Source organism: Strigops habroptila, chromosome 7 (genome assembly GCF_004027225.2).
Source record: "Strigops habroptila isolate Jane chromosome 7, bStrHab1.2.pri, whole genome shotgun sequence".
Taxonomy (NCBI): Eukaryota; Metazoa; Chordata; class Aves; order Psittaciformes; family Psittacidae; genus Strigops; species Strigops habroptila.
In genome coordinates, this window is record NC_044283.2 from 34948448 (window position 1) to 34960562 (window position 12115).

General features: G+C 40.6%; 1 protein-coding gene across 27 annotated transcripts in view; it reads right to left on the reverse strand.

Moving 5' to 3' along the window:
• The window catches only part of TENM3 (teneurin transmembrane protein 3), an 817612-nt gene that overhangs the window by 240256 nt on the left and 565241 nt on the right, over positions 1-12115 (reverse strand). For 2 of the 27 annotated variants that reach the window (XM_032920044.1, XM_030491601.1), the window contains exons 1-2: positions 2084-2161; positions 1192-1282 (exon numbers count right to left, since the gene is read on the reverse strand). The exons of 15 other annotated variants lie outside the window; for them this stretch is intronic. The gene's annotated coding sequence lies outside the window, so the exon portion shown is untranslated. Of the gene's footprint in view, positions 1-1191; positions 1568-2083; positions 2171-2255; positions 2687-12115 lie in introns of those variants that run through there. 10 more of the 27 variants (XM_032920045.1, XM_030491609.2, XM_030491610.1 and 7 more) reach the window with 8 other exon arrangements.

Here is a 12115-nt window from a genome sequence, read left to right on the forward strand (position 1 = left end):
ATCCTGCATGGAATGTATTACTTCACACATTCTCCACTCTACTGCAGAAAGGTTAGAAAGTAAAAATGACAAGTAAGCCAAAACCATCTAAATGTTAAATGTTTTTGTAAAGGTTCTGCTGTTGTAGGTTTATTGCTAAATTGTGACAGAGCCTTTTTATAACTTTGAAAGAAAAAAACTATACTATGACATATATGAGGCCATTCTCCACACAGAGTTGCAGAGCAATTAACCAAAATATTTGTAACATCTCATTTGTAGTTACTGAGTGCCTGACAGTTTTGAGCCCCAATCTGATGGATTACAAAATGGTAAACTAGGTTTTCTGTTCTGGTTCAAACACTCCCCTTCACAGGTTTTACTCAAATAGATACACCTGAACTAACTGTGTATATATTAAAAGATGTACCTTTTGCAAGAAAAGACGGAAAAGGGGACTACATCGGCTATGTGCACACCACGAAGAAGTTTGGGGAAACAAACCTGGCCTATTTAGTACCATTATGCAAATGTACAAATTCTTATCTTAATGATAGCCTGTACTTAACATCAGGCAACCAGATCCTTGTGTCTATTACGCAATTAATACACTTTTGAATGGCTAGGGGACTCTTGCCATCTTCAGTAACTCTTCCACACATTTTCAGTGAATTTATTCTGCGGATTAGAGAGCTTAGGAGAGAAGGTACTTGCCTTTCTCTCCCTCCATTGTTCTCTACCTTCAAAGCTGGTAACAAGCAGCTCAGTCTTTGTCTGAGGGTTTTGTAGTTCACATCCTAAGTTTCTTTCCCCACCGCTGAAATATCGGAAGGCAACGATTCTGAAAGCTTTCCACAGTAATGGCCAGAAAACAGATGCAAAGTTAACAAAGGAGAGCGAGCTATCACTGCTTAAGTGTCAGGTTTGTTTACTGGAGCAGATCAGTATCCCCCCAGATCTTCGAAGTTCAGATTTTTTGTTTAATAAACTGTTTGAAAGAAAAAAAAAAAAAAGGCAAATGGGCCTAGTAAGGTGAACATAAGCTAAGATGGTTAAAACAAAACAGTCTACAGACAGACGGGTAGTTCAAATTCAGATTCACATGAATTAATAGGAAAACTAAACCGTAGCGTGCACAAAAGCTGTAACAGTACGTTCATGCACTGGAATACAGACAAGTATAATTGTAAGGAAATTTAATTGCTGACATACCTTTCTCAGGGTTTTTTTTCCCCACTCCTTCCTCACAGTCTACTCTAGCAATTAACAGAGGTCTCCGGATGGCTCACTGAAATATTTAAAGCTGGGGAACAAAAGGTTTATTTTAAAAATGAAAACCTTGGCTTGTACAACTCCAGACGTGAATCTGCTTTCAATTACTGAAAGTATTTCCACTTCAGTGAAAGAGGATCAAATCTTCAACTACACCATCTTTAGGCAATGAATTTGATGATATAAAGCTTTAAGAATATAGAACGACTTTGTGACACAGCTGTATATTCTACCCGTACCATTTGTTAGGTATACAGAAAAGAAGGAGCTAGCACTTTAAATGAGCAGACAGAAATGTGGCCGCTCACAGCAGCACTGTACTTCCACACCGCAGCTCTGCTTCAGGGTTTGGTTTTTTTTTTTTTTTTTCCCACGTGCCCACATAAATGTCAGAGATTACGCTAAGCTTTAAAGGAAGGAATATACAATCCTTTAGACATAAACCTTCGCTGATTCCACACCCCCCCCCCCCCATGCTTTTATTTGCATAATTTGCACTGTTGTAAAGTTACATTTCTCTTTCTGGACTTTTGGACTAGCACAATCTCCTCCACATCCCCCCAGTGCAGCAGGTACGGTAGCCTCTAGGAAGCACAATAATTAGAAGCACTTTATCCTTTTCCAAACATACAAGCACAACAGAGTTAGGCGAGGCAGCTCCAACGCCTACGCTCCACAGCGAGATGCAACACCTCCAATGTAAATTGTGCAAAAACTTCCCATTTCTCACACCTCTGATTCCGCAAACCTATCCTACCGCATCCCCGTCCCAGCCAAACTCCGTGCCGGGCTCTTTCAGCAGCAAGGCAAGGAACACGAGAAAAGCGGTTACCTCTCGGCTTAGCAACACTACAAACACGACACTCTCACTCCGCGGCCGCCCGGCGCTGCTCCCCGCGCTGCCCGAGCCGCCGAATGCGCCAGCGCCGCCCCCGGCACCCGGCCCACACCAGCACCACCTCCCCTCGCCCGCCACCGCCCCCCGGCCCCGCCCCGCGCCCCACCTCAGCGTTCCCCGGCGTTCCGTAGCGTTCCTTCCGCTCCGCCGCGCAGCCCCATTTGCGGCGGCTGGCCCGGCGGAGCCCCGCGCCGGCGGGCGGCTGCCCGCCACGATAGGCTGAGGCGCCGGTGTTTACTCCCCGGCGAGGAGCGGGGGCCGGGCCTGGCACCGCGTAACCCTTTCGGGGCCGCGGCGAGCCGAATGCTTACGGCTGGAGGTGGGGGTCTCTTCCCGCTCTCGGGGGCGGCGGGGCTCGCAGGGGCTTTTCACAAAGCAGGTTTTCCGTTACACAAACCAAACTTTAGCTGCAGCCCTCCTGCCCGCACCAGTTGTCACCAAAGTCTCAGGCGTTTTCGGAAATTAAGTCGGTATTCCCGGAAGGTGGATTCCCGTTTGGGCACCCACGCCCGATTCCCGTCCCCGCGGCGCTTCCCCGGCGGGCCGAGGGGACACACCCCTTCTGTAACCTCCTGTGTTGGCGCACATGGGTTACAACCGACCTGCTCATCACGCACCACCTGTGCTTTAATTGAAACAGAAACGCCTCCCTTCTAGGTACCACCTTAGGAGACAGTGTTTCTCTATATCTAAAAAATTGCTCACCGTGAGGGGTGGTGAGACAGTAGAACAGGTCACCCAGAGAAGCTGTGGCTGCCTCATCCCTGGCAGTGTTCAAGTGCAGGTTGGATGGGGCTTTGAGCAACCTGGTCTGGTGGAAGATGTCCCTGCCTAAGGCAGGGGGTTGAAACTAGGTGATCTTTAAGGTTCCTTCCAAACCAAACCAGTCTGTGATTCTATGATCTGTACGGGCATGGATATAATAAATTCAGCTTACTTCAGAATGCTCTACTTGACAATTTATAATCACATCTGCTTCCAATGAAATCTCTGGAGCTGCAGCCCAATCTGACTGGACACAGGACCAGGTGCATTGCGTTACAGCTGCCAGATAAAGCTATCGAATAACAGAGAATACAGCAGTCACATTACTCACCATTCATTTCTGAAATACTGTAGAGACCAGAGCAACAAGATGCCTACAAAATATGCAGATACAAATGTACTCTTTCAAAATAGAAAACCCTATTTCCAGCTAGTAATCAAACTTAAGTTAATGCCCGTCTTCAGTAAAAGAACCATTTTTTTTTTTTTACATGTTACTTCTTTTTAATTACTCCCTTGTGGAACACAAAACTGCTTTTGAATGTCTGTCGGAATGATATCTCCAATTTCATTCTTAACATCACTACGCAAAGAACCTTCTGAGTTGGCTTAGAAAGTACAGTGATATGGAGTAATTCTTACAAAGCTTCCCATGCTTTTTTCACCTTGGACCTTTGCTAATAAAGACTAACCTCAACTCCCCTTGCCCCATTACAAGATCTGTTGCTGACACAGGCCAAGTTATCACACCACTTACCCAGAAGCCACATTTTGCCAAAAATCAGATCAAGATCTTGTTAATGACTATACAATACTTCCAGGGAAGACAATAACGTTCCAGAATATGCTTCAAGACTGTTATGTAGAAGGCTCCAATAAAAGCACATATTTTAGATGTATTATTCATAAGAATTTAAAAATATTCAAAAAGCTCACACAATTAGTGCTCGTTTGCAGCTTCCTAGAGAGACAAAGACTATGAAGAGTGAAATAGCAGAATTTGGTTAAATGGGGGAAAACACTGAGCTAAGTAGCCAGGTCCTGATGAGGGCACTCTGGGCTGCCAATGGGAAAAGTACTGAAAAAAATCCCAAAGTGACAGCACTAATACTACCTCTCGAACTGAGTTAGATATGCAACAGACTATGTGTGCTTTCTCCTAGCACAAAGGAGAAACTGCAGTTCAGTCACCACTGACTTACACTTTGCTCAGGCTTTTGGGGGGTGTGTGTGTGGGGGGTGTGTGTGCTGAAAATTGGAAGCTTTTTGCAGTTCATATTCTGAACAGACTCACATCTGCAATAGCTGCAAGACCAGCCAAGAGAAGAGGTATGAGATGAAACCATGAACTAATACAGTCAGTTAAGGAAGCAACTCTCTAGCAGTTCCACAGCAGTGCTCATATTCTCTGCATCTCTTCCAAGAGGTCTAGTTGTAATAAATGGGGTATTAGATCATGCAAAGACTATTTTCCAATCTGCTTGAATAGAGTACCTATGGATAAGCACTTTCTGCCATTGAAAAATCTGCTGAGTAGGTAATTAATTTGAGCACAGGTCCTTACAGATCTTGAAAGAAAGAGGAATGGGAACTGGATGCTTGGAGTGAGCTCATGCAGAGCTGTATTGCTCATTTGGGAATTACTGCCCTCAGAGGGCACCTGTACTTGTACCCCCTCTCCAGAAGACTGCCATGGACTTGTGCAGGAAGCAGGATATTGGGTCCTCCAAGAGCCCCTCTTTCCAAAAGAAAACTACCTTGTCACTATCCACCTATATGTTCTGTACCATTCTTCTACAAATATGTACCACTGTACATTCACTATCTGAGGATAGCAGCCTATGAAAAAAGTAAGATTCTGCCTCTGTTAATTACGCCAGTGCCGACCTTCTTTTTCTTTTGTCGCTCATTTCTCCATCCAGGAACAGACCTGGATGGCAATGCAGTGGTTCCTCTTCTCTCCATTCTGAGCCAGCTGCAATGGAATTTTCCTTTGCTTTGATGCCCCCTGTGCTGCGATTCCACTGTCCCATTAACGCCAGCACAAATGATTTATGAAATCTATTAGGTGCAACACTAAAGACATCTGAAACATAGGTGTTCGCTTACAAAAATATTTGTATGGAGTAGACAAATGGGGGTAAAGCAAACTCCAGAACAGATACCACACTTTATGCCAACGTTGCTCAAGCCCAAACAGTAGAAAGATCAAACAAAACCTTGGTCATGGGTGAGGGTGAAGAATAGCATATATGCTTCATTCAAAGGGAAAGAATCACTTTTTTTTACTTTTTTTTTAATTATTTGGTCAGAAGGATTATTACAGTAAATTATGCAGAGCATTAACCACTGAATTTGAACCCATTTTTAGTCTTTATTAATAACTCATTATAGTCCTTTTTCTTAATGTGGAATAAATTAGAGCTCTCTTAATCCATGCAGCTATCTGCAGGTACATTTATCACTATGGTAGCCACTTTTACTCTCCTTACTGGAAGCTGCATTTCATGGGCAACAGACACTCATCCCCTGCTGAACTCATGTCACAGTGGCCTTTTCAGGTCACTGCCAGGGTCACCTGAAAACTTATCTTTTTTTAAAGGACTGAAAGGTACCGCACAGCTGGCCTTGACATATGTGAAAGAATTTCTCTCTCTCTCTCTCTCATATTGCCACAATTTAGATCAGTAAAAACAACCAAGCTGGAGCCTTGCTGGTATAAAAGGGCGAGGAACTGCTAACAGGATGTTCTTTGTGGGAACTCAAAGCTTTTGGAACTGATTCCTCTTCCCTGATCCAGAAGAGCTCAAATTTTATGGTCTTCATAGCATGTTGCATAGTGCATATTTTTCCAGAGCATATGAAAACAGGGGAGAATTGTGAATGTGGTTAGTGTCTGGATGCAGGGCTTTGTTTTGGCTTTCAAACTGGCTGGTTTGCATTTGGTTGAGGAGGCAGGGCTACTGCAGCTTAGTCACTATGATTAAGTTTTGTATTTGTTTTTGACTTCATGTCAGGTTTTCAGGAATTTAAAGGCAGTAACAAACAGCCATACTCACTCTCTGTTAAAGATAAATATTATCATGGAGAACCGACAGGGTGGTAATTCCATCATCTCAAGCTGACACCTGGAAAGGACTCAAGAAGTTAGACTGGAGGTGGTTTTGGGTAGTCACTAGACTTGAGTGTCCCAGGTACAAGTAGCTGTGCTCCTTGCAGCACATAAAGATTCAGTCCTTACTGTTACCTTCTCTGAGCACCATCATGCCAAAGTAGAAAACGTTATTATGCCCATTTTTAAAATGACAAGTGGAGACACAAAGCTGACTTGTCAATACCACAATAGTACCACCTGGGAGAGAGAAAACATGATGTCTAGGATAGTATTCCAAAGCCTATCATAATTGCTGAACTTTTCTTCTTCTCATCATCAAGATAATAATTTCAGCTATTTACCTAAAATTTACAACATTTGCGATGACCAGTGACTTTTATTAAGAGGTAACAAACACCTTTTTAGCCAAATACTAATTCACCTATTTGAATTGTGGTAGCTTAAGTGCCCTGTTAAGACATCCTATCATAAATAGTTAATCAGTGTTACAACTGCTTGTACTGAAATGCTAGGTGTACTTGACAGAAATACTGTTGTCTGCATGTGCGTTACAAACAAGCATGAATGGAGTATCTACCTACAAGCCAGAATTACACAGCATTAGTACATTACTTTGGAACCTGTTTTGCTTACAACCCTACAAAAAAAGCTGGGTATTGAGCTCTGGAAGATTTTTGTCTAAGGTATCATTTACAACAGCAACATACATTCTTGTGTCTGTTGTACAAAACAGATTTAATCAAGCAAAATATTTATAATTTAGCTTTACAGCTCCTGCTGGAAGTGTATTAAAAAAAGGCAAATTCTTGTCTAGAAATAAAAGTCTTAAGAATACTATCTGATATCAACAGGATTAGTAGTAGAATGTGTTCACATGAGAAAGCACATGTGCCCAAATGTATTTGAAAGTAGAACATCTTGTAGTTCTTAAGCTTTTACAGTATACTACATTGACTAGAATTTTCTCACAAGTAAAGATTGAGATGAGCTGGTTTTATGCAGTAATGATGCGGATTTAAATGAGAACAGACTAAGACCATGATGAGCTCACAGATTCAGTGTTCAAATCTGAAAACAATAAACTTTTTTTTTCCCCTTTTCATTCACATAGATAAAGCTTTATTCTACTTTTTAGAACCCCTTCCAAGAGTGTGTTAAGAATTTTGGAGTTTCAGCTTTTCACTAAAAGTAAAGTGAAAACTGTAAGCAAGTAGACAAAATTTGGGTAGGGCAAAAGCTATAGCAAAAATACAGTCTTTTCAAAAAATGACCGAAGTGTGACAGTTTTCTTCAATGTACATGGATAATATGTTGGGGTTTTTTTTCCTAAGAAGCAGCACAAAATCACCCACTGTATGTTTGTACTGTGATTTTTGAGTGCTGTAGATTAAGTAAATAATTTTCTGCTGTTCTTTTGACAAATTTCCCAGTGAGTTCAATGCTGTATCGGGCAAGGTAAAAAAAGCAAAATATTTTTGTTGCTTGGAATCATAGACTGGTTAGGGGTTGGAAAGGACCATAAGATCATCTAGTTCCAACCCTCTTGCATCCTACTTTACACTAATTTCTGTAATAAATAAAGGTATGGGGAAATACAAATTTACAGTTATATGAATTCAGTATCTTGATCTTCAAAACCTCAGTTATTGAAGACATAAAAATTGATTATGATGCTTTTCATAGAACTTACGTAGTTTTAGTTACTTTTTCACTAATACATTCCTGTGTGTGAATTCAGACAGTACCAGTCAGCCAGCAGAGAAAAAGGGCACATATGCTTTGAATGATTAACACAGTTCTTGGAAACAGAAAGCATACATGCTTTCCTTATCTTATAGTACAGCCAAGTGATGGGAAAGAAGACATTTTCATGAAAGTTCAGGGGAATGAAATGATGTATCTATGAGACCTGTGAAAGAAATATATCCCACCCTACCCCTCTACCTTTCCCCCCCTCTCCCACCCGAAAATGTTAATCCTATTTTTTTCAGAAGAGCTGCTACACGAATAACAGTAGTGAGATGAAGCAATAAAAAATAATGCTGTGATGTTCTCAGGTCATTTTACCTGATTTTAGAGGAAAAAGCAGTAGAATTTTAGGAAAAAGTTTAAACCCTTCAATGAAGAACGAAAAATCTGAGTATAATCTGAGCCTTGTATCTCTCTAAACTGAATTCGCTATGAATTTGAATCTTGTCTGTATCTTGCAAGACTTGCTTCAGCACATCATCATACTTAGGACCCTGAAGAGAAAACTGTTAGAGATCTTAAAATGTGCACAGTTGTGGCACCTTCCTCCCTTAACTTTTCGTATTGCTTTCTCATTTTTTCAGTAACCTCTATCAGCAGCTGCTACTCACTGACTTTCATCTGGAAAAGAAGCCAAAGAAGCACTTGCTTGCACAGCTAATGCTCCAAACTGGAGACTGGGTGTCTAATCTTCATAATAAGCAGCTTCCAACTGGCTAAGTTTTGATTTTACATTTAATACTTGGGTCCACAGTTTTAAATCCCTCTGGATTACTGGATTTTTTTTTTAAATTTTTTTTTTTTTTTTTTTAATTAATTAAAAATTTACACTTTTGTCAGAAAGAAAAAGAGGAAGATACTTACTGCAAATGAAAGTGACATAAAAAAGTAACTGGAAAGAAAAAGATGTCAATTTGGTTTGTAAACTCATGAGATAGAGGACGTCTTATAACAAGGTATCTGTAGGCTGTTTGAAACAATCCATTTAGAGTAAACCAGTTTTGTATAGAGGTCTGACAAAGAGAATTGGCTTTCGTGAAAAAAACTACTCTATTGTGAATCTCTTAGAATTGGTAAAGACCACCAGCAGAGGAATCTTATGACTGTAAGAGAACAAGCTCTAGAAAAAAACACGCTATTCTTCTTAATGATGAAGCTGGAATCTCATACCTCTACAAAATTTAACTTGTATTCTGTTCATCTTAAAAAAGAAAAAAAAAATTGATCAAGGTACTTCTCTGAAATTACATCTTTAAAAAGATACTTTAAAAACAGAGGCATGCACACACACAAAAAAATCAATATCCGTGTGATTCCCACAAAAATATTTCACATATTTCTTGGAATAAGCATTATACTGATCACGACAAAAACTATGTGCCTGGGACTGTGCGTTCAGCTGCTGCTGTCCTTCATCTTCTATTTTGTCTTTTTATTGCAGGGTAGATGACTGAAAACTCGCTGTATCATTTCAGTCAGAAATTTCTTTTTCTTCCCCAGTAGAAAGAAACTCTTTCTTTTCTCTTAATTACAGCTTCTCCTCCCTCCCTTTACATCATAACTCCTTGGGGGAAAAAAACCAACCACCAGAGCAAATTTTCTTTTTACACAGTTGCTGCTTTGGCAAGATCAGAAAAAAGTGTCATCCTTCGGGTAAGTCTGTCAAACAGATTTCTAACATACAGTTTGAGAATGTTCATCTAAAAGTACTATATCTGCACTTGTGTATGCTTATATGACATTTATTGCCTTCGAAAGGTGGCATAAAAATTATTTCACACTACTCTAACACCTGGTGTGAGCCATATCCCTGCAAGTGGTCTATATACAAAATGGTTATAAAAATCATACGTTTAAATAAAATAAATGTTTTCCAAAATATTAACTTGGGTTTATATATATATTAAAAAAAAAAAGCATGGCAGGCTGCTGTTTAGTAAACACCTTATCACCTTTTCCAGGAGGAAAAAAAAAATAAATAAGGTTTTCAAAAACTGTAAGAATAGGGTTTATAGGCACTCTATGCACACTCAGAACTGCCTACATGAACAAGCTTTCCTGTGGTACATGTTCAGGCAGATGATGAATGCCTGGTGATGGGAGGGTGGGGGTTGTTAGGTACAAGACTAAGTGCTGTAGTGCATCTAGAATTACATATATGGCACACCTTGAAGTGTTTTATTGGATATTAATTCTCCTAGAGAGCAGGTGATCATTTTCCACATTCAACCCAGCACGATATTTGCCAACATGCTGAACTGCTAGTGAAATAATTTTGATACCAGCAGACATGGCATATTCAGAAAGAGGGTGTAGACACTATCAAGAATTTAAAGTTACCACTTACTCAAAAGGGGAAGAAGGAGAAGAAAATATTTCTTCCTTCATTTTATCCATACTTTAGGATTTTTATATGTGCTCACTATGTTTTAATGAGCCTCTTCACTTTGTGATCACACACAGAACCATGAGTCTGTACTGCAGGTCTTACAACCACCACTTGGGCTTGACTTACTTCAAGCAAGGCTAACCATCGTACATGTTTCCAGAACACAGTATATTATGTAGAAGTTATCACATATAATAGTCCCTGAAGTCTTTCTTCCCACTACCACTTCCCGGTACTGCATTTACCTGCTCAGCATGCCACTGCATAGATGTCAGACCACTATGGATCCACGGGTGTAAACCAGCTTCAGAAATCACAGAGTTTGGCTCTGTCATTTAGTTGCTATTTTCACAGTATCTGACTTTATAATTTCCTAATTCCATCATCTAAATGATTTCACTAACGATGCATTTCACCAAAGACCTTCCCACAAGCACTGCCAGATTTGCAAGCTCTGGTGCTACCTGCCAAGAGAAAGAATTCAAAGGCCAGCTGAATTCTCTTGTGTGAGAGGCCTTAAAATCTGAGCAACCGGTACAACATTTGTCTTAAAAGGTATTTCTCAAGGAAAATAAAGAAACTAAATATAATATGTATATACTGAGGGCACACAAAAGCCAATGGTGTGACACAGGAGATTTTAGACTGCTGATGAATCAGCACAAGCCACAGGAAAGGATTTCCTCCCACCCACCATGTGCTTACGCTTTAAGAGCAAAGCATGCAAAGTGAAAGCCTAAATGAAAACCTACATAGAAGAGTGGAGCCACATTTAGGATTGAAAATGCCAGTGTGATTGGATCAGTTCTGAGGCAAAAAATCTGAGATGTTCAGAGCCAAGCTTGCTGGAGAAGGATTCAAAGATAAGCATTGAGTAAAAATGCAGCATTTATTGCAAATGTCCTGAAGATAAGCAAATTTATAGAGGCTGTCCTTAATATTGGTAAAAAGGCAGGTGCAGCATTACCAGTGTCTCAGAGAGTTCACTCTGTTTTCTAAATCAATGTTTCCTGAAGTATTCCCCACCCACAACTTGCCTTAGCTTCCCCCTGCCATCTATTACACTGCAAGAAGCATCATCAGCCCTTTCTCAAGAATCTGGAAGTTCCCATACTTTGGGATTACTCTTCCCTCCTTCCAATTTGCTGGGAATGCTTGTGCTTCATTAGAGCCAAAATACTCATCTCACTGCATTTGCTCAGTACTTGGTTCAAGTGTGGTCAGAATAGTAGAAAAGTATGGAAAACAGGTTGTTCTTAAAATTGCATGGAAAACGTATGCAAAAATACCGATTTTATTACAGGAAAGATCTCTATTCCAAATTTAATGTCTCAATCCACTTTTGGCAAACAAGTTATTCTCAAATCTCTGAGTCCACCACCCAGAGAGCCAAATACTATTTTCTACAATGATGGTGATCTACACATACACAACTCAGTCATCTATCTAGGCAAAGACAGTGACTTTTGAAAATGAACTTCAGGAATTGCTGCCATCAGTTTGTACCTCCCTCTCCCCTTCACTCCTCCCCACCTTGAATTGCACTTTCTCATCTTGTCCACTTACCTTTGTGATAACTTTGCTCTCTGTCCAGGACAGCTCTGTCCTGAAGAGCAAAGTACTGATACTGGCATTCATTTTGAGACAAGCTCTCAAATGTGGTATACCAGAATCCTAGATTGTAGGCATTTGAAATCCTTTTTTCTACTCATGTGGCCTCCCAGTTCTTCTGAAGTTTCCTAGGAGCCAGTGCTTCCTGCAGCTGGACCACAGACACTGAGGAAAGTACTCCAAGGGCTATGCAAGGGCACAGTGGCTTCTACTGTGGTTGCAGGATAAATGTGCAGTGGACTTACTCCACAGAGAATTCAACTGGTTGTTGAATTCTCTATATAAAAGGATCTGTCACTATCCACGTTACACAGGAGCTTAGCTGGATGGAGAGTGC